This window comes from Hypanus sabinus, unplaced genomic scaffold (assembly GCF_030144855.1).
Source record: "Hypanus sabinus isolate sHypSab1 unplaced genomic scaffold, sHypSab1.hap1 scaffold_123, whole genome shotgun sequence".
In the NCBI taxonomy this organism is placed as follows: Eukaryota; Metazoa; Chordata; class Chondrichthyes; order Myliobatiformes; family Dasyatidae; genus Hypanus; species Hypanus sabinus.
This window is the reverse complement of record NW_026779292.1, coordinates 960-22,876: the sequence shown is the minus strand read 5'-3', so window position 1 is coordinate 22,876 and position 21,917 is coordinate 960. Positions and strand designations below refer to the sequence as shown.

Sequence of the window (21,917 nt, the reverse complement as noted above, 5' to 3'; positions counted from 1 at the left end):
TCCTGTGCCCCGGAGGCAGGTATACCGGGACAAAATGAAGTGCATCTCGATGTCATGGCGACAGAAATGTCAGTGTGAGTGGCGTTGTGGAGTGACGGTGTTGGAGTATCTGTGTCATGGTGTGGGGTGTGTCTTTGTCACGGTGAGAGGCATACCATCGGAGTGGTGCATCGGTGTTATGTTATCCCGTCTCAGTAAGGGGTGTGACAGTGACATGTGAGTCTTTGTCACTGTGCGGAGCCGGTCGTGTCACGTTGAGGAGCGTGTACGTGTCACAGTGAGCGGTGTCTCCGTGTCACGGTGAGGTACGTGTCGGTGTCATATTGAGATACGTGTTGCGATACGTTGAGCTGCGAGTCCGTGTCACTGTGAGGTTTTACATTCACGTTTCATTCCACACTGTTGGTTTACGGTCTGACTCCAACCGGAGTCCGATCGACTCACCATAGATCGACAGCCCGACCACGGTCACGAAGAGGACGGACGTAACGAGGCAGAGTATGCAGATTCTACGGTCCGGTCCATCTCCGAAGTTCTCGTTCGGCTCTTGCTTATGCGGACCTTTGGAGAGGCCATGCAGATGAACAGAAGTCGAAGTAAGGTTCTGGTGCGAGGGGAGCGATGGGCGGGAAAATGTGAGAGAATGGGGGAAAGCAAACGAAAAGAGAAAGGAGAGAGCGAATGGCGGCTTGAGAAGAGGGAGCCATTTTGATTTTTTTTTCTCATTGGGGGTAAGAGATGCGGGTCTGTGCAGGCGTGTGACGTCGCGCAGTGAAGAGCGGAAGATTTTAAAGGAACACAGACTTACACAGCGGGCACAAGAGTGAGCCGGGAACAGTGTGAAGGCTTAAGAGCTTGGGCTCGATTTGAGTTAAAGGACAGGACCTTCAGGAGAGCAATCTCAGGATTGCTACTATTTCCACGTACAGGTGGGTTTAGAAATAGTAAGATAGTGCAGATCAACACGTGGCTGCAGAAACGGTGCAGGAGGGAGGGCTTCAGATTTATAGATAATCGGGCAGTTTTTCAGGGAAGGTTGGATCTGTTCGGGCGGGACGGTTTACATCTGAAATGGAGGGTAACAAGTATTGTTGCAGGTATATTGCTAGAGAGGCTCCGTTGGATTTAAACTAGTTTTGCGGCGGGAGGGGAAACAGAGTGTAGGAACAGATGTATGGGAGATGGAAGAAAAAGAAGACATTAAAGTTCTTTGCACTGTTAGAGATAAACCGAGAGGACGAGGTTGGGAATTTCTTAAATGCATTTATTTTAATGCTGGGAGCTTTGTAAGAAAGGTGGATGAGCTTAGCGCATGGATTGATACATGGATATACAATGTTGTAGCTGTTAGTGAAACATGATTGCAGGAGCCGGGTGATTGGCAACTCAATATTCCTGGATTTCTTTGCTTCAGGTGTGATAGAATCAGAGGGAAAAGAGGGGGAGGGTTTGCGTTGCTTGTCATAGAACATATTAGAACGCTGCTCTGGCAGGATAGGTTACAGTGCTCGTCGTGCTTTTGGGTGGAATTAAGGAATAGGAATGGGAAAGGTGTAGTACATTTATAGGGTGTATTCTAGATAACCTAACGGGGAGCGAGAATAGGAGGGACAAGTGTGCAAGGAGATAGCAGATATTTATAGTAAGCACAAGGCTGCGATTGTGGGAGATTTGAATTTTCCACACATAGACTATGAAGCCCATACAGTCAAAGGGATGGATAGTTCGGAGTCTGTATAATGTGTGCAGGATAGTTTATCGCAGCAATACCTGGGGAACAAACTGGAGAAGGTGCTGTGTTGGATCTACTTTAAGGGAATGAACTAGGTCAGGTGACGGAGGTATGTGCTGGGGAACATTTCGGATCCAGTGATCACAATGCCATTACGTTTAATATAATTATGGAGCCGGATAGGACTGGACCCAGTGTTGAGATTTTTGATTGGAGAAAGGCTAAATTTGAGGAGATGCGGAAGGATTTAGAAGGAGTGGATTGGGACAATTGTGGTCATTTAAATGTGATATTTTGAGGGTACAGAATCTTTATGTTCCTGTTAGGTTGAAAGGAAAGGTTAAAATTTTGAGAGGGCAATGGCTTTCATGGGATATTGGAAACTTGGCTCGTATAAACGAGAGGTATCTACAATAAATATAGGTAGCATGTTGTAAATGTGGTGCTCGAGTAATATAAAGTATGTAAAAAAATCTAAATAAATAAATTAGAAAAGCTAAAAGCAGCTTACCTTGTAAACAAGTAAGGTGAAAGTAAATCCAAAGGATTTCTACAGTTATATGAAAAGCAAAAGGACAGTGACGGATAAAATTCGTCCCTTAGGAAATCATGTGTGGAGCTAAAAGAGAGGGGGGAATTTTTGAACAATTTCTTTTCTTCGGTATTCACTAAAGAGAAGGATATTGTTTTGTGTAAGATAATGGAAACTAGTAGCGTAGTTATGGAAACTATGATTATAAAATTACTGGCGCTTTTAAAAAAATATAAAAGTTGATAAGTCTCCTGGTCCATTTGGGATTTTCCTAGGGCCTTGACTGAAGTTGCTGCAGAAATGTTAGAGGTACTGACAAAATATTTCAAATTCCATTAGAAACGGGGATTGTTCCGGAGAATTGGCGTATTGCTCATGTGGTTCCATTGTTTAAAAAGGGTTCTAAGATTAAACCTAGCAATTATCAGCCTGCATGTTTGACGTCAGTGGCGTATAAATTAATGGATAGTATTCTTAGAGATTGTATCTATAAATATCTGGATAGACACGCTCTGATTAGGGGCAGTCAAATTGATTTATGTCTGGAAGGTCATGTTTGACAAATCTTATTGAATTTTTGTAGGGGTTACAAGGTAAGTTGACGAGTGTAAAGCAGTGGATGTTGTCTATATGGATTTCAGTAAGGCCTCTGTCAAAGTTCCACACGTAAGGTTATTTAGGAAGGATCAGTCGGTACTAATATTGAAGAAGTAAAATGGATTCACAGGGCTTGATGGGAGATGCCAGAGAGTACTGGTGGAGAACTGTTTGTCAGGTTGGAGGCCGGTGAGTAGTACTGTGCCTCAGGGATCTGTATTGGGTCCATTTTTTTTGTCATATACATTAATGATCTGGATGATGGGGGGTTAAGTTGGATTATTAAGTATGCAGATGATAGCAAGATAGGTGGCGTTGTGGGGAATTAAGTAGGTTTTCTAAGCTTGCAGAGTGATACAGTTCAGTTAGAAGAATGGCTTGAATGATGGCACATGGAGTTTAATGCTGTTAAATGTGAGTTGCTACATTTTGGTAGGATATACATGGTAAATGTTAGAGCACTGAGGATCGCAGTAGAACAGAATGATCGAGGAATAATCGTGTATTGTTCCCTGAAGGTGTAATCCCATGTGTATAGGGTGGTGAAGAAAGCTTTTGGAAAGCTGTCCTTTACAAATTAGAGAATTGAGTATAGGAGTTGGGATATAATGTTAAAATTGTACAAGGAATTGATAAGACCAAATTTGGACTATTGTGTGCAGTTCTGGTCACTGAATTATAGGAACGATGTCAACAAAATAGAGAGAGTATGGAGGACATTTACTAGAGATTTTTCTGGGTTTCAACAGCTAAGATACAGAGACAGGTTGAACAAATTAGGTCTTTATTCTTTGGAGCAGAGAAGATTGAAGGGGGACTTGAAAGAGGTATTTAAAATTATGAGGGGGATACATAGAGTTGACGTGCATAGCCGTTTTTCATTGAGAGTCGAGGAGTCTCAAACAAGAGGACATGAGTTGAGAGTAAAGGTGCAAAAGATTATGGGTAACACGAGGGTGGAACTCTTACACAGCTCTTACACAGTAGCTTTGCGTGGAATGAGATTCCAGTAGAAGTGGTGGAGGCAGGTTCGTTATTGTCATTAAAAAAATGGATAGGTTTGCGGACAGGAAAGGAGTTGGCGTTTATGGACTGAGATCAGTGCGAACTGTCGTATTTCAGAAAGACACGCTAGGGTGGGGCATTCACATTGAAGAGGAGGAAATATGGGAAGTATTATAGAATAGATGGACCCACGGCTACGGATTTACGGTTCCCAGAAATTGTGGTCAAGGTTGGATATGGTGGTGAAGATTTCATCTTCATCAATCAAGGCTCTGAATACAAGAGTCGATAGGTGACTTTGCGTTTGTACAAGATGTAGGGAAGGCCACTCTTGGAGAACAGTGTTTGTCCACCTGCGCTAGGAGAAATGCCACTGAGCAGCAAAGACTGCAGAGGGAGCATTACGGGGATATTGCCGAGACTCGAGGGACCGAGTTATTGAGATAATTCGGGCAGGTTAGGATTTTATTCCTTGGAGTTCATGGGTGACTGACAGAGGTTTATAAAACCACGTTGGGCACAAACAAGGTGAATGCGCAGAGTCATTTCCTGTAGACCTGGAGAATCGAGGATTAGAGCGCACAGTTTGTCTATAACAATGGATTCCAACAACTTTCCAAACTCTGCTGTCAGGCTAACAGTTCTATAGTTTCCTTTCTGCTGCGTACACCCTACCTAAATGGCGGAGTAACATTTGCAATTTCCCAGTCATCTTGTACAATGCCAGAATCTATCGATTCCTGGAAGATCATTGTCTCTGCAATCAGTCCAGCTACCTTCATCTGAACCCGAGGGTGCATTCCGTCGGGTCCAGTAGATTTATCCACTCTCAGACCATTAAGCTTCCTGAGCATCTTTTCAATCGTAACTTGCACTGCAGAGACGTAATTTCCCTGACACTCTTGAATGTCTGTTATACTGCAGACCTTCCAATGTGAAGTCCAATGCAAAGGATACTTTCAGTTCCTCTGTCTTCTCTGGGTCTCTCATTACAATATCCCCGGCGACGTTTTCTATTTATCAAATATCTACCCTTGACTCTCTTTTACATTTTATATAAATAAAAAATCATTCGAGCTAGCAGCGCCTATTCACTGTGATCATGGCTGATCTTCCACAGTCAGTATCTCGTTGTTGCCTTCTCCCCATATCCCTTGACTCCGCTATCTTTAAGAGCTCTATCTAACTGTCTCTTGAAAGCATCCCGGGAGCTGTCTCCACTGCCTCCTGAGGCAGAGCAATCCACAGATCCACAATTCTCTGGGTGTAAACAAAATCCTCTAAATGGCCTACCGCTTATGCTTCAACGGTGGCTTCTATTTCTCAACTCCCTCAACTTCGGGAACAGGTTTACTGCCTTTAGCGTGTCCAATCCCTTCACACCCTTATATTTTTCAATCAGATCCCCTCTCATCTTTCCAATTCCTAGTGTATACGTCCAGTCGCTCCAATCTTTCAACGTATGACATTGTCGCCAACCCGGGAATTAACCTCGTGAACCTACAATGCACTACCCCAATAGCAAGAATTTCCTACCTCAAAATTGGAGACCAAAACTGCACACAGAACTCCCAGTGGTGTCACCTGGGCCCTGTTCAACGGCAGAACGACCTCCTTGCTCATATACTCAACTCGGCTTGTTATGAAGGCCAACATGCCATTAGCTTTCTATAACATGCCATTATTTTAGTATCTTCTTTGATATCCGCCGCCAGCTTCCTTTCATAATTCATCTTTTCCTTCCTTGTGACATTCTTAGTTTCCTCCAGCAAGTTTCTAAAATCTTCCCAATCCTCATATAATACGCGTGATGCAGCCTAATACAGGAATGCTATGTACCTGCATAAGTCCCTGTCAGTAAGCATGGGCACGAACAATGACACTGGACCCCGGCATCACTCTGATAATCAACACTGTTTTGGTTCTTGACTTTAATATTGCGCTATCTCTTACCATTTGACTGACCGAAGTTCAACTTCTGAGTTTGTCCGGGTTAAGCTCATCCCGCCATTTCTCCAACCCACATCAGAAACTGATCCACATCCTACTGAAATCTTTGCAGATCTTCTACACGGTCCACAACACCATTTAACTTCACGTATCATGTGTAGAACTACAAAGCCCCCATCTACGTTTTCAGCAATATCACTTATTTTTAGCAAAATCAGGACAAGTGTCAGTGACTTCCAGAGATACAGATCACTTCGCTGGGATATAAGGCTGTGCATCAGTCACAGAATGCAGAATAAAGTGTCACAGTTACAGATAAAGTGCATGCAGGCAGACAGTAAGGTGGAAGGGTCACGAGGTGACGATTGTGAAGTTCAGCGTCCCTAATATCCTGATATGGGACTGTTCGGTTCTCTGTTAACAGTTGGATAGAAACCCTCCTTGAGCATAGTTACAGCTATAGAAGACCATGGTCAGATCCCATTTGGAGCACTGTGTTCTGTTGTGCTCACCTCACTACGGGAAGGATGTGGACACTGTAGCGAGAGTACAGAGGAGATTTACAAGGTAGTTGCCTGGATTCGGTGGCGTACATTATGAGAATAGGTTGAGTGATCCGTCGGCACAACATTGTTGACCGTTGCGCCTGTAATGTGCTATACATTTATATGTTCTATGTTCTAGTGAGACATGCTTTCGTATCTCTTCCCCATGGGGTGGGTGCAGAAGACAACATGTCCGGGTAGTGGGGTTGGTTCTTTGATGATGATGACAGCAGGAGGTGTGGACAGAGTTCCTGGAGGGGAGGCAGTTTGCCGAGATGTGCTCAGGTGTGTCCACAGTGTTCTGCAGTCTCTGTATGAGGGTTCAGGAACCAGGACGGTTCATGAGAGCAAGGTGGTAGACCCGATGTGTAGGGAACTCAATAAGGCGTTTATTGTTTCCAGCTGTAAGCTAATCTGTAGAATGCTTTGTGGCCCAGAGAGAGTTTACTGACTGATTTCTGCAGATTGGTAGGCAGAATGTACGCTGAATTTTACAAGTCCCTTCACAAGGTCGCAGATAGTTGATCGTTCTGGAAGATGGAAGAGAGAGGGGTAGGGAGAGACGTAGGAGGAACGGAGCAGTGATAGAGGGAGGGAGAAGGGAATAGAGGGATGGTGGAAGATAGAAGAGATATGGAGATTCTGAATGGTGTGAGACCCGGGGTGAGTTGTCGGGGTGATTTTACCGGTCTGACATATCAAGCACCGGTAGTGTATGTAGCGTATTTAATACAGATATGAACAATTGCTTCAATGGTTGTCTGCTCTGGATGATGATGTGGGACCCAGGAGATATTTCTGACTTATTTGATTGCGGAGGACCGATCAAATCGGGATGGTAGATGTAATATACCTAGATTTTAACAATGTCCCAGATGGTACACGGCTCTGGAAGATGGGCGCGATGCAGTCACGATTGACTGACTGATACACAATTGGGGCTGTGTGAGGAGGAAAGGTTTAAGGTTGCAGTTCCTCTCTCAGACCTGGAACCCGTCACTAGCAGAAGAAATGCAGTCTAAATCGGAAAAGTGCGAGTTATCGTATTTCAGTAACACAGCCCAGGGTTGGACTTTCAAAGCGTTCCGGGGGAACACTGAAGAGTGTTGGAGAACAGAAGGACCCGCGGTCCAGGAACACGGTTCCCAGAAAGTGAAGTCACAGGTAGACAGGGCGGTGAAGAATGCATCTGAACGCAAGCCTTCATCAGAGTGTCACCGACTACAGGAGTCGGGCGACCATGTTGTAGTTGTACATGACGTTGGTACACCTGGAGTACGGTGTTCAGTGTTGGTCGTCCTGTTCCCGGAAAGATGCCATCAAACTGAAAATGAGTGCACCGGGACTCCAGGGACTGAGTTAGGGAAAGAGGTTGGGTAGATTCCGACTTTATTCTTTGTAGCGAAGGGATGAACTTTCAGAGGTATATGAAGCCACGAGGAGCACAAACAGAGTGAATGGTGCAATTATTTCCCCTAGATCTGGACAATCGAGAGCGAGAGCGCACAGGTATAAGGAGAGAGGGGAAAAATGATTCAGCTGGTGAGCCGATTGACAACGGTTTGTTACCCCGTTGATGGTCAGTCAGTGGAACGAGCGGCCAGGGAATTGGTGGACACGAATGCCTCACCCAATAGGGCCTTTGGGAGTATGACATGTGAGCCATCTGGAATGACGTCATTGCTGCATCACTGACCTGTTTGTATATTGATGAGGGGTTCGACTTTCCGAATGTTCAGCTTTGTGTTGGTGGAGGTCTGATAGTCTGCGAGAGAGAGATAGACAAGGCAGAGTGAGAGCGCAGCAGAAATTCGGGGACAGTGAGGTGCCGAGTAGAGTAAATGACCTGTTTCTGTATTGATGAGGCGTTCGCTTTCCGAATGTCCATCTCGGTATAGAAGGAGTAGAGAGAGGCTCGGAGATATTTATCGAGCGGGCTGAATTTGTAAGTGAGATTGAGGCAGGAAAGGTGGGAAAGAGGAAGGGGAAGAGAGAGAGTGGGAGAGAAGGAATAGAGAGAATACCGTGAGAGACATGGCGGGGGAGAGTGGGCAGGGAGGAGTCTGTGTTTTAGTAGAGAGAGAGAGGAGGGTGGCGTTAGAGGGGAGCGAGAGAAAAAAAACAACATGGGGAGAAGTGAGACAGAGAATAGAGAAAGGGAGATGGTGGACAAGGGTCTGACTGAGGAGAAGAGAGCGGAGAAGAGAGGGAAAGAAGAATAAGCGTGAGAGGGAAAGGGAGAGAAAAGGTGGGAAGGGATAAGTATTGTGCAGAGTGAGAGAAGGGAGAGGAGAGCAAAGGGGCGAGAGAGGATTAAAATATATTTTAGTGTGCTCCCTCCGCACCGTCCCACCACACAATCCCGGGGTCAGACACAGAGTGAATCTCGCTCCACACCGTCCCACCAGACACAGAGTGAATCTCCCTCACTCCGTTTCTCTGCCCACTCACCTCGGGAGGAAGACCGTGTTTTTGAGAACTTCACATTCATGTAAGTCTCGCTATCGTCCATCCTGTCGAGGATACTCTGCGTCTCTGAGCTCAGAAAGGGGATGTACCGTTGTCAGAGGAAACCTGTTTTGACAAAGGAGTCAGACCGACACCAACAAACACGACATGAGAGGCTGATAAAGAGGAACCGAGAGCAGACGGTGGAGGAGTTGCCGTGGAAAGGGATTGAGAGTGTGCGAGAGTGTGGCCCACGGAGATTAAAGTGGAGGAGAGAAGAGTAGTGAGAGTGGGTAGAAAGAGGGGGAGGGAGAGGGGGGAATGACCGGGTGTTTGTGGAGAGAGAAGTGGGTACAGTGGAGTGAATGGGTGGAGGGGGAGAGGGACGTAATGCGAGTTAGGCAGAAGTGAAGGGATGATAAGAGTGATGGAGATGAGAAAACAGAGGAAGAAGAAGAGGGGTAGAAAATTAGAGGGAGAGGCGTTTGAGAGAGAGAGGGAGAAATGTGGGGACGTGTAAACCGGAGGGAGGGATGGAATGTGAGGAGCGGAGTGGATAGGAAGGAGAGTGTTTGGTAGATAGCAGAAATAGGAGAGCAGTAAAGGGAGGGATGAGGGAGAAGGAATGTAGACGATGAGGGATGGAGCAGTCGAATGGGGAGAGAGACGAAAGGAATGGACGGTGGGATGTAGAGGAGGAGGGCGGGTGGAAAGAAACTTAGGGATGAGGGAGAAGGAATGTAGACGATGAGGGGGGAGCAGTCGAATGGGGGAGAGCCGAAATGAATGAACGGTGGGAGGTAGAGAAGGAGGGCGGGTGGAAAGAAACTGAGGGATGAGGGAGAAGGAATGTAGACGATGTGGGCGGGAGCAGTCGAATGGGGAGAGAGACGAAAGGAATGGACGGAGGGAGGTAGAGAAGGAGGGCGGGTGGTAGGAAAGGGAGGGATGAGGGAGAAGGAATGTAGACGATGAGGGAGGGAGCAGTCGAATGGGGAGAGCCGAAAGGAATGGACGGTGGGAGGTAGAGAAGTAGGGCGGGTGGAAAGAAACTGAGGGATGAGGGAGAAGGAATGTAGACGATGAGGGATGGAGCAGTCGAATGGGGAGAGAGACGAAAGGAATGGGCGGTGGGATGTAGAGAAGGAGGGCGGGTGGAAAGAAACTGAGGGATGAGGGAGAAGGAATGTAGGCGATGAGGGAGGGAGAAGTCGAATGGGGAGAGAGACGAAAGGAATGGACGGTGGGAGGTAGAGAAGGAGGGCGGGTGGAAGGAAAGGTAGTGATGAGGGAGAAGGAATGTAGACGATGAGGGGGGAGCAGTCGAATGGGGAGAGAGACGAAAGGAATGGACGGTGGGAGGTAGAGAAGAAGGGCGGGTGGAAGGAAAGGGAGTGATGAGGGAGAAGGAATGTAGACGATCAGGGGGGAGCAGTCGAATGGGGAGAGAGACGAAAGGAATGGACGGTGGGAGGTAGAGAAGGAGGGCGGGTGGAAGGAAACTGAGGGATGAGGGAGAAGGAATGTAGACGATGAGGGGGGAGCAGTCGAATGGGGGAGAGCCGAAAGGAATGAACGGTGGGAGGTAGAGAAGTAGGGCGGGTGGAAGGAAACTGAGGGATGAGGGAGAAGGAATGTAGACGATGAGGGGGGAGCAGTCGAATGGGGGAGAGCCGAAATGAATGAACGGTGGGAGGTAGAGAAGGAGGGCGGGTGGTAGGGACGAGGGAGACGGAATTTAGACGATGAGGGCGGGAGCAGTCGAATGGGGAGAGAGACGAAAGGAATAGAAGATGGGAGGTAGAGAACGAGGGTGGGTGGAAGGAAAGTGATGTAAGAGGGAAAAGGAATGTAGACGATGAAGATGGGAGTAGTCGAATGGGGGAGAGACGAAAGGAATGGACGGTGGGAGGTAGAGGAGGAGTGCGGATGGAAGCGAACGGAGGGATGAGTGTGAAGGAATGTAGACGATGAGGGAGGGAGCAGACGAATGGGGAGAGAAACGAAAGGAATGGACGGTGGGATGTAGAGAATGAGTGCGGGTGGAAGCGAACGGAGGGATGAGGGAGAAGGAATGTGGACGATGAGGGAGGGAGCAGACGAATGGGGAGAGAGACGAAAGGAATGGACGGTGGGAGGTAGAGGAGGAAGGCGGGTGGAAGGAACGTCGATGTGATTTTTTTTTCACTCATACAGAGCCTCTATTCTTCAGGAGATTGAAATAACCGGTTGGTTCATGGTTTGTGCAAAGGACACTCCCATTGCTCCTGTTCATCGTCGGGTCTGCGAGAAAACACGGCCCCAGGGCAAACACCCATGCCCCACCGAGGTGAGTGAGCTGCCCCTCCTTCCGAGTAACGTGAACAGCTCCCCTGGTAAATCGTGTCCCCCACGGGGTGTCCACGACTTTCTCTTCCAGTGGGGCACTCTATCTTCCTTTCTTTATCCCATGACTCTCTCTCTCTCTCTCTCTCTCTCTCTCTCTCTCTCTCTCTCTTTCTCTCCATGACTCTCTCTCTCACCACTTTGCCTCCACCATTCCTCTCTTCCCTTCTTTCCCACCTTCCCCCTCTCTCACCTCTTCCCCATTATCACAACTCACTCTCCCATTTCTCTGCCGCTCTCTCTTTCTCCTCTCCACCACCCGTGTCACCCCAAACTAGAGATACACCCCCAGCCTATCCACCGTTTGCACCCCGATCACAGTTCCCTGCATTATCCCCCTCCATTCCGTTTTTGCAGGGGTTGGGATGTAGGTGGTGTTTGGGAATTTGGTAACGTTCAGCCCCGAACTTCCAGCTGTTTGTCAGAATCACTCTCCCTTCTTCCCATTTCCCACCCTCCCCCTCCGTCGCCCAATATCCATCCCTCACTTCCTTAATCCTCCCCCAATCCTCTCCTTCTCTTGCACCACATCGTTCCTCTTTTCTTTTAGCCCTCTTCCTCCTCCTTACGTCTGCCACACTCACTCCCTCTCTCCCCTCGACCAACATCGCCCGTATCTGCACTTTCTTCCCTCCTTGCCTCTCCTCCTTCCCCACCAACTCTCAACCTCCCCTTTTCCGTCATCTCTACACCCCGTCCAACACCTACCTTACCTTCCCCACACCTGTCCGCCCTCCCTTCACCTCTCCCCTTTCCTCATGCACCTCCGTCATTCTTACTTCTTCCCTCACCCTCGCTTCCTCCCTTCTCCATTCCTTTCCATCACTTTCCCTCTGCACGGCTCTCCTCAGTTCTCGATGTCGTGCTGCGTACAGCACTGCGAAGCGCTGTGTTGAGGGAACCCCACCCGTCTTGTGCACCACGCACCACGCTGGTGGGCAGCCACATCCCTCCGGGGTGAGAGGACGAGTGGAATTCTGAAGGCCAGGCAGCTTTTCCGGATTTCCCCAGGAGCCGGGATTCCAACGACGAGTTTCCTCCACCTTTGGCGTTCCACTTCTTTTTCACCCCGTTTTCCTCACGATGTCCCACTGCAGGAGCCGCCGCCTTTCACACAGGACAGTTAAGGTGAGGGAGAGAACACCGGAGAGGATGCGGAGGGTCAGAGCGGAGAAAGATATTAGAGGGGGAAGAGTGGGGAACAGCAGAAGGAGGAGGAGTGGGCTCTCCCATGACCGTAAGGTATGGGGTAATCCCTCTGACGCACCGAGGAACGGGAGATGATTTCTTCAGAGTCATGCTGAACCGGGAGATGCGGAGGTGGTCGGAGGTGACGGACGCCCTGTCCTCATTCATCCGACCCACTGGCTCACCTTCACTTATTTTCACCTCCCCTGCGATTTTTTTTTATATATAGCCAGAGGGTGGGGAATCTGTGGAATTTGTTGCCAGAGGCAGCAGTGGAGGCTGTCATTGGGTGTATTTAAGGCAGAGATTGATACGTATCTGAATAGTCAATGCATCCATGGTTACGGTGAGAAGGCGGGGGAATGGGACTAAAGGGGAGATTGGATCAGCTCATGATGAAATGGCAGCAGACTCGATGGGCCGAATGGCCGACTTCGGCTCCTTTGGCTTATGGTCTTATGGTCTTACGGTCTTCCCTCTCCTCACCTCCAAAATCTCATTTGTCCCCTCCTTGCCTCTTCCCCACCTCAGTCCCTTTGATGTCCTCATTCCTCATCTGTCTCCCTCCCTCTGTCGCCTTCACCTTCTCTCCGGCACCACTCCCCTCCATTCTTCCCACATGCTACTCCCCTGCTTCTCCTCTTCCCCACCCTTTCCGCCTCTCTTTCACCTCCCAGTATCACTACCGCACCTCTTCGTCTCCCTCTCAATGTACGCTGTTCCACCTCACCAAATGTTTCTTCCCCTCCTCTCAACTCCCTTTCTATCGCCTCCTTTCTCTCTCTCCGAACACCCTCAGACTTCACTCTCCCATCTCTTTTTCCCTGCTATCGCCTGTACATCTCTGCCCACTTGCCCTTTCGCACTCTCTCTCTACCGTCCATGATGCCTCTAATATGTTTCAGTTTCGCTCCTTTCCCCAACTCCCTCCCTCTCTCTACCCATCTCTCCTAACCAACTGTCCTCCTCAGTCAAAGAACAATGCAGCACAGTGCATACCATTCGGCCCAAAATGTTGCGCCGACCTTCAAACCCAGCCTCCCATATAATCCCCCACCTTAATTTCCTCCATATACCTCTCTAGTAGTCTCATAAATTTCACTAGTGTATCAGTCTCAACCACTTACTCAGGCAGTGCATTACACGCACCAACCACCCTCTGGGTAAAACAAACCTTCCTCTAATATCCCCCTCTAACTTCCCTCCCCTTACCTTAAAGCCAGGTCCTCTTGTATTCAGCAGTGGTGTCCTGGGGAGGAGGCGCAGCTGTCCACTCTGTCTATTGCTCTTAATATCTTCTACACCTCTATCATGTCTCCTCTCATCCTCCTTCTTCCCTGAGAGTAATGTCCTAGATCCCTTAATCCGTTAAATTTTATTTTGCTCGTTTAGAGTGGAGACAATGCTAGGCAGGATGCTGGAATGCTCCTCTTGCAGGATGTGATAAGTCAGCGAGACCTCTGGCGTCCCTGACAAGGACACCTGCAAGAAGAGCATCCAGCTGCAGCTCCTAACAAACCGCGTTCAGGAAATGGAGCAGGAGTTGGATGACCTCTGGATCATTCCGGAGAATGGGAAGTTTATAGATAATATACAGGGAGGTAGCTATGCCAAAGGAAGAGCGCACAGGCAATTGGGTGACCGTCAGGCCAGGGAAGTGGAAAGGGCAGGTAAAGCAGGGCTCACCTGTCGCCATTGCCGTCAACAACACGTATACCGATTTGCATAGTGTTGGGGGGGATGACTCACCTTGGACAAGCTACGGCAGAAGGATCTCTGGCACTGAGTCATGTTCTGCAGTGCAGAAGGGAGGGGGGCAGATGAGGAGAGCGATAGTGATAAGGGACTCGATAGTTAGAGGTACAGACAGGAGATACTGTGGTCGTGACAGAGACTCCCGGATGGTTTATTGACTCACGGGTGCCAGGGTCAGGGAGGTCTCTGATCGCGTGCACAGCATTCTGATGTGGGAGGGTGAACGGCCAGATGTCATTGTACACATCGATACCAATAGTAGGAAGAAATAGTGAGGAGGTCCTGAAGAGTGAGTATAGAGAGCCTGGTGGGAAGTTATAAAGCAGGACTTCAAAGGTGGTAATCTCAGGATTGCTACCTGTGCCATGTGCCAGTGCGGGTAAGAACAGGATGCTATGGAGGATGAACGCGTGTCTGAGGAACTGGAATAGGGGGCAGAGTTTCAGATTTCAAGTTCACTGGGAAGGTGGGAACTGTACAAAAGTTAAGGCGTACACCAGAACTGCAGGAGGACCAATACCATTGAAGGGAGGATTGTTATTGCTTTTGGGGGGCGTTTAATCTATATTTAGAAGGGGATTAGAACCAGAGTGCCTGAGTAGATAGTGGAGCGGGAGGGAAAATAAATTGTGTTAAAGTTTCATGCAACGTTACAAATAGAAGGGTTGTGTGTGGTGGTAATAAAATTCTGAGGAGTATCTATTTCAATGCGACGAGTATTGTGGGGAAGGCAGACGAGCTGAGGGCGTGGATTGACACATGGTATCATGACATTATAGCCATTAGTGAAACCTGCTACACGAGGGGTAGGACTGACAGCTTAATATCTCAGGGTTCCGATGTTTCAGCCGTGATAGAGGCAGAGTGATCAAGGGTGGGGAGTCGTGGCATTGCTAGTCAGGGAAAATGTTACAGCAGTGCTCAGGCCGGACAGATTAGAGGGCTTGTCTGCCGAGGCCATTTGGGTGGAGCTGAGAAACAGGAAAGGTATGACCACATTAATAGGGTTGTATCATAGACCACCCAACAGTCAGGGAAAATTAGAGCAGCAAATCTGCAGAGAGATAGCAGACAGCTGCAGTAAACTTAAGGTTGTGATATCAGGGAATTTTAATTTTCCACATAATGATTGGGATTCCCATACTGTTAAATTTCTAGACGGGGTAGTGTTTGTAATATAAGTTCAAGAAAGTTTTCTCCATTAATATATAGAGGTATTGACTGGAGAGGATGCAATATTAGATCTCCTGTTAAGAAACGAGTTATGCCAGGTGACGGAAGTGTGCACATGGGAACACTTTGGTTCCAATGATCATAACAACATTAGTTTTAACTTGATCATTGATGAAGATAGATCAAGCGCTCGGGTTGAGGTTCTAAACTTGAAAAAGGCCTATTTTGAAGAAATGAGAGAAAAAAAATAAAACGCGTAGATCAGCACAGGTTGTTCTCTTGCGAGAATGTCGTTGGTACGTGGACGGCCTTCCAAGGAGAAATTTTGAGAGAACAGACCCTGTATGTTCCTGTCAAGATTAAATGAAAAGTGAATATGAATATGGAAACTTGGTTTTCTAGGGATATTGGAACTCTGATAAAGAAGAGAAAGATGTATGACAAGTATAGGAAACAGGGAGGAAGTTACTCAAAGACTGTGAAAAGTGCAAAAAAAAAAACAACTTAAGAACTAATTAAGGATGGCTAAAAGAAGACATGAGGTAGCTTTGGCAGTCAAATTGAAGGATAATCCAAAGAAATTCTATAGACAACGACTTATTAGGGACAGTCAACAGGTCTTTTTTGCGTCGAGGTCAACACCTCTACATGCTTAACAAATCTATTTTTCGAGGAGGTTTCAAGAAAGTGGATGAAATGAAGGAAGTTCATATTGTATACATGGACTTCAGTAAGGCCTTTGACAAGGTCCCGCATGCGAGGATAGTTAGGAAGATTCAGTCGCTAGGTATACATGGTGAGGTAATAAATTGAATTAGACATTGGCTCAATGGAAGAAGTCAGAGAGTGGTAATGGAGGATCGCTTCTCTGAGTGGAGGCCTTTGACTAGTGGTGTGCCACAGGAATCAGTTCTGGGTCCATTGATCTTTGTCATTTATATCAATGATCTGGATGATAATGTGGCAAATTGGTCCAGCAAATTTGCTGATGATACAAAGTTTGGAGGTGTAGTTGACAGTGAGGAAGGTTTTCAAAGCTTGCAGAGGGATTCGCAGCAGCTGGAAAAATGGGCTGAAAAATCGCAAATGGAATTTAATGCGGACATGTGTTAAACGCTGCACTTCGGAAGGACAAACCAAGGTAGAACATGCAAGGAAAATGGTAGGACACTTAGGAGTGCAGTAGAAAAGAGGGATCTGGGAGTACAGGTCCATAATTCCCTAAATGTGGCTTCACAAGTAGATAGGTTCGTAAAGAGAGCTTTTGGTACATTGGCCTTTATAATTTAAAGTATTGAGTATAAGAGTTGGAATGTAATGTTGAGATTGTATAAAACATTGGTGAGACCGAATTTGGAGTATTATGTGCAGTTTTGGTCAGCGAATTACAGGAAGGGTATTAATAAGTTTGAGGAAGTGCATAGAAGATTTAAAAGGATGTTGCCAGACCTTGCGAAACAGAGTTACAGAGAAAGATTGAATAGGTTAGGGCTTTATTCTGTGGAACGAAGAAGAATGAAGGGAGATTTGATAGAGGTATGGATAATAATGTACAACAGGGAATTTCCACTGAGGCCTCGGCGAGAAAAAAAACGAACAGAGGACATGGGTTGAAGGGGGAAAAGTTTAAAGGGAATATGGGGGTGGGCATTAGGGTAAATGGTGGGAGTATGGAATGAGCATCCAGATGAAGATGTAAATGCGGGCTGACTTTTAACAATTAAGAAAAAAGACTGGGACTGGTACATGGCTGAAGGATATGGTCCAGGTATAGGTCCGTGTGACTCGGCAGAAAAATGGTTCGGCACAGCCAAGAAGGCCAAAAGGCCTGTTTCTGTGCTGTAATGTTTTATGGATCTGTGGCTCTAAATAAATAGACGGTTTGCCCTAGCTGACCGGCCAGTGAAGGAGTGGAGCTTTAAGGCTCTGACCCAATAAGTTTTCGCGAGAAGAGATGAAGACGAGCTTGCTCCAGGTTAGGCTTTACAATGCCTCATATGAGATGTGTCAGTTTTGGCCGGTTCTCCACTCTAGGCAGTCACATCTGCCAGAAGTGCTTGCGGCTGGCCGATTTGGAAGACAGTGTAATGTATCTGGAGCAACAGCTGGATAACCTTCGACTCATGAGGGCGTATTGGGTAGTCATAGATGAGAGGTACCGGGGGGTAGTCACACCTAGGGACCGGAAACAGGTCGTTGGGTAAGAGTCAGAGGAGAGAGAGCGACGGTGAGTAGACAGGTTTTGTGGAAGTGAGAAGGAAACACGCATGGTTTGTTGCCTCCCGGGTGCCAGGGTCCGGGGTGTCTCTGACCGGGTGCATTTTATGTGTGTGTGCGTGTGACCAGAAGGTTTGCTGCTAGAAGTGGAAGAAAGGGGAGGAGAGACGAGGCCACGCAAAGGGTGTTAAGAATGCAGAAACAGGTACAAGTGGTGTGGAACCGCACGACCGGCCTGAGCATAAAGAGCTGTGCAGAGACTCAGATAATGGTGATAGAAATACAGTGGAAGTGTCGAGATGCAATACCAGAGATGATCTCTCCCTCATACTCCCTGTAATACAGGCAATATCCTTGTAGATCTCCTATGCACCCATTCTATGGCAACCCCATTGTTACTGCATTGAGGTGAACAGAACTGAGCACAGTACTCCAAGTGGGGTCAGACCAGGTTCCGGTCGAGCCGCAGCATTTACTCTCGGCTCCGAAACTCAGTCCTCTGGTTCATTAAACCTAAGCACGGTATGGCACATAACCACAGTGTCAAACTGCTGAGCAGCATTGAGTGTCCTATGGACTCAGACCCCAACATCCTCTGATCCGCACCACTGTCAACACTTGACAATAATACTATATTCTGCCATCGTATTTTACAGATCAAATTAAACCACCTCACACTTATCAGGGTTGAACTCTAGAGAGCATAGAGAGCATAGAGAGTATTTATGTGGGCGAGAGAGAGAGAGAGAGAGAGAGAGAGAGAGAGAGAGAGAGAGAGAGAGAGAGACAGAGAGAGAGAGAGAGAGAGAGAGAGAGAGAGAGAGAGAGAGAGAGAGAGAGAGAGAGAGAGAGAGAGAGAGAGAGAGAGAGAGAGAGAGAGAGAGAGAGAGAGAGAGACAGAGAGAGAGAGAATGAGAGAGGAGAGAGAGTGTACGGGTAGAGAGAGTGTGTCACATCACACTTTCCCGGGTCAGACACAGAGTGGAGCACCATCCATACCGACCCATCACACACTCCCGGTGTCAGACACAGAGTGAATCTCCACCACACCGATGTGATCTACCTCACTTAACATAGCAGCACATTCTACAGGAGTCAGAAAAAGTGCGCAACCATCTCTCCCTCCGGTCTCCCCACTCACCAATACCCAGCCTTTCGGCGTTCCCGTAGTCTCGAATTGTGTTTGTCTCTCAGAGATGGTGTGTTTGTTTGTGAGACCGGATGGTGTGCTGTTGAAAGAGGAAGTAGGGGGAGGAGAGAAGATGCGAGAGCAAAGGTGTTAAGATTGCAGGTACTGAAGCAAGCGGTGTGGAACCACACGACCGGCCACTGCATGCAGAGCTGAGAAAAGACTCAGATCATGTTGAAGGTTATCCAGTGGAAAGGCGAGCTGTAATACTGGACGTCATATATCCCCCAACTCCCGACACAGAGAGTGAAGAGAGTAGGTGGGTGGGGGGGGGGGGGTGTAGGTGTCACAGTGTTTCACGTACGGGATATGACAGGGGGTAGAGTGTTGTGTGACGTTGTGGCGTCCAGCATAAGAGAAGACAGTCGGGGTACAAAATGAGAGAGGGAGGGTGTGCAGGAGACAGAGAGTTGTGAGTAGCAAAGGTATGTTTGTGTGTAGGCATAGAGTGAAAGAGAGAGGGAAAGAAAGAGAGAGAAAACAATAATCCCTGGACTGTCCGAACAAACACGACCGGGGTCAGACAAAGTGTGAATCTTCCCCCACACCGCCCCATCACACACTCCCGGGGTCGGAAACAGAGTGAATCTCCGTCCACACCGTCCCATCACACCCTCCTGGGATCAGACACAGAGTGAATCTCCGTGAACACCGTCACATCACACAACCCCCGTGTCAGACACAGAGTGAAACTCCATCCACACCGTACTATCACACACTCCCGGGTCAGACACAGAGTGAATCTCCCTCCACACCGTCCCATCACACACTCCCGGAGTCAGACACAGAGTGAATCTCCCTCCACACCGTCCCATCACACACTCCCGGGGTCAGACACAGAGTGAATCTCCCTCCACAACCGTCCCATCACACACTCCCGGGGTCAGACACAGAGTGAATCTCCCTCCGCACCGTCCCATCACACACTCCCGGGGTCAGACACAGAGTGAATCTCCCTCCACACCGTCCCATCACACTCTCCCGGGGTCAGACACAGAGTGAATCTCCCTCCACACCGTCCCATCACACACTCCCGGGGTCAGACACAGAGTGACTCTCCCTCCACACCGTCCCATCACACATTCCCGGGGTCAGACACAGAGTGAATCTCCCTCCACACCGTCCCATCACACACTCCCGGGGTCAGACACAGAGTGAATCTCCCTCCACACCGTCCATCACACTCTCCCGGGGTCAGACACAGAGTGAATCTCCCTCCACACCGTCCCATCACACTCTCCCGGGGTCAGACACAGAGTGACTCTCCCTCCACACCGTCCCATCACACATTCCGGGGTCAGACACAGAGTGAATCTCCCTCCACACCGTCCCATCACACACTCCCGGGGTCAGACACAGAGTGAATCTCCCTCCACACCGTCCCATCACACACTCCCGGAGTCAGACACAGAGTGAATCTCCCTCCACACCGTCCCATCACACACTCCCGGGGTCAGACACAGAGTGATTATTCCTCTACACGGTACCATCAAACACTCCCGGGGTCAGACACAGAGTGATTATTCCTCTACACGGTACCATCACACACTCCCGGGGTCAGACACAGACTGAATCTCTCTCCACACCGTCCCATCACATACTCCCGGGGTCAGACACAGAGTGAATCTCCCTCCGCACATTCCCACCCTCCTGGGATCAGACACAGAGTGAATCTCCGTGAACACCGTCACATCACACACCCCTGGGGTCAGACACACTAGGTGTGATGCCCACCACACCGTCCCAATACCACACTCCAGATCAGAGACGGGAGTGAGTAAACCGATCTCTCTCTTTCTCTCCGTCTTTCTCTATCTAGATATATGTCTGTCCCTTTCGCTCTGTCTGTCTGTCTGTCTGTCTGTCTGTCTCTCTGTCTCTCTCTCCCCCTCTCTCTCTCTCTCTCTCTCTCTCTCTCTCTCTCTCTCTCTCTCTCTCTCTCTCTCTCTCTCTCTCTCTCTCTCTCTCTCTCTCTCTCTCTCTCTCTCTCTCTCTCTCGCTCCCTCTCCTCTCGCTCTCTATCGCACTCTGTCCTTGAGATTAGGAGCGGTGGAATCGGGGATATTATCTCACCTTTCCTGCTTGACAGAATTTGGCAGATGGCATTCTGTGATGTTACGGTATGGAGGGAGTTTCACTCTGTGTCTGACCCCAGGAGTGTGTGACGGTGCGTTGTAGAGGGAGCTTCACTCAGTGTCTGTCCTGACAGGTGTGTGATGGGACGGTGTTGATGGAATTTCACTCATTGTCTGACCCTTGGACTGTATGATAGCACCGTGCAGATGGAGATATTCTCTGCGCCTGACACCGGTAGTGTTTGTTCAGATAGCCCAGGGGTTATTGTCTCTCTTCTCTCTCTCTTTCTCTCCCTCCCTCTCTCTGTCCTTGAGATCAGCAGCGGTGGAATCGTGGATATTTCATCAGCTGGCAGATGGGATTCTGTGATTGGACGGTTTGGAGGGAGATTCACTCTGTGTCTGACCCCGGGAGTGTGTGATGGGACGGGGTGGAGGGAGATACACTCTGTGTCTGAACCCGGCAGTGTGCGATGGGACGGTGTGGAGGGACATTCCCTCTGTATCTGACCCAGGGACATTGTGAAAGGACGGTGTGGAGGAAGAATGACCTTGTATCTGACCCTGGGAGTGAGTGATGGGACGTTGTGGAGGGAAATTCTCTCCGTATCTGACACCGGGATTGTGCGATGGGACTGTCTGGATAGAGATTCACCCTGTGTCTGACCCCGGGAGTGTGTGATGGGACTGTGTGGAGGGAGATTCACTCTGTGTATTACCCCGTGAGTGTGCAATGGGATGGTGTGAATGGAGTTTTCCACTCTGTGTCTGAGACCGGGAGTGTGTGATAGTTCGGTGTGGACGGAGATTCACTCTATGTCTGACCCCAGGAGTGTGTTATGGGACGTTGTGGAGGTATATTCGCGCTGTATCTGACCCCGGGAGTGTGTGACGGGACTGTGTGGATGCAGATTCACTCTATGTCTGACCCCGGGAGTGTTTAATGGGTCCGGGTGGAGGGAGATACACTCTGTGTCTGACCCCGGGAGTGTGTGACGGGACGGTGTTGATGGAGATTCACTCTGTGTCTGACCCCGGGAGTGTGTGATGGGTCCGGTTGGAGGGAGACACACTCTGTGTCTGACCCCGGGAGTGTGTGACGGGACGGTGTTCATGGAGATTCACT

General features: G+C 48.5%; 1 long non-coding RNA gene across 1 annotated transcript; it reads right to left on the bottom strand.

Annotated features, from left to right (window-relative positions):
- Window positions 1–502: 502 nt before the first annotated feature.
- On the bottom strand, window positions 503–9,037 carry LOC132386621 (uncharacterized). Its single transcript, XR_009509609.1, has 3 exons — window positions 8,813–9,037; window positions 8,058–8,126; window positions 503–561 (listed from the first exon to the last, which is right to left on the bottom strand). It is a non-coding gene; the product is annotated as an uncharacterized LOC132386621 (long non-coding RNA).
- Window positions 9,038–21,917: the final 12,880 nt, after the last annotated feature.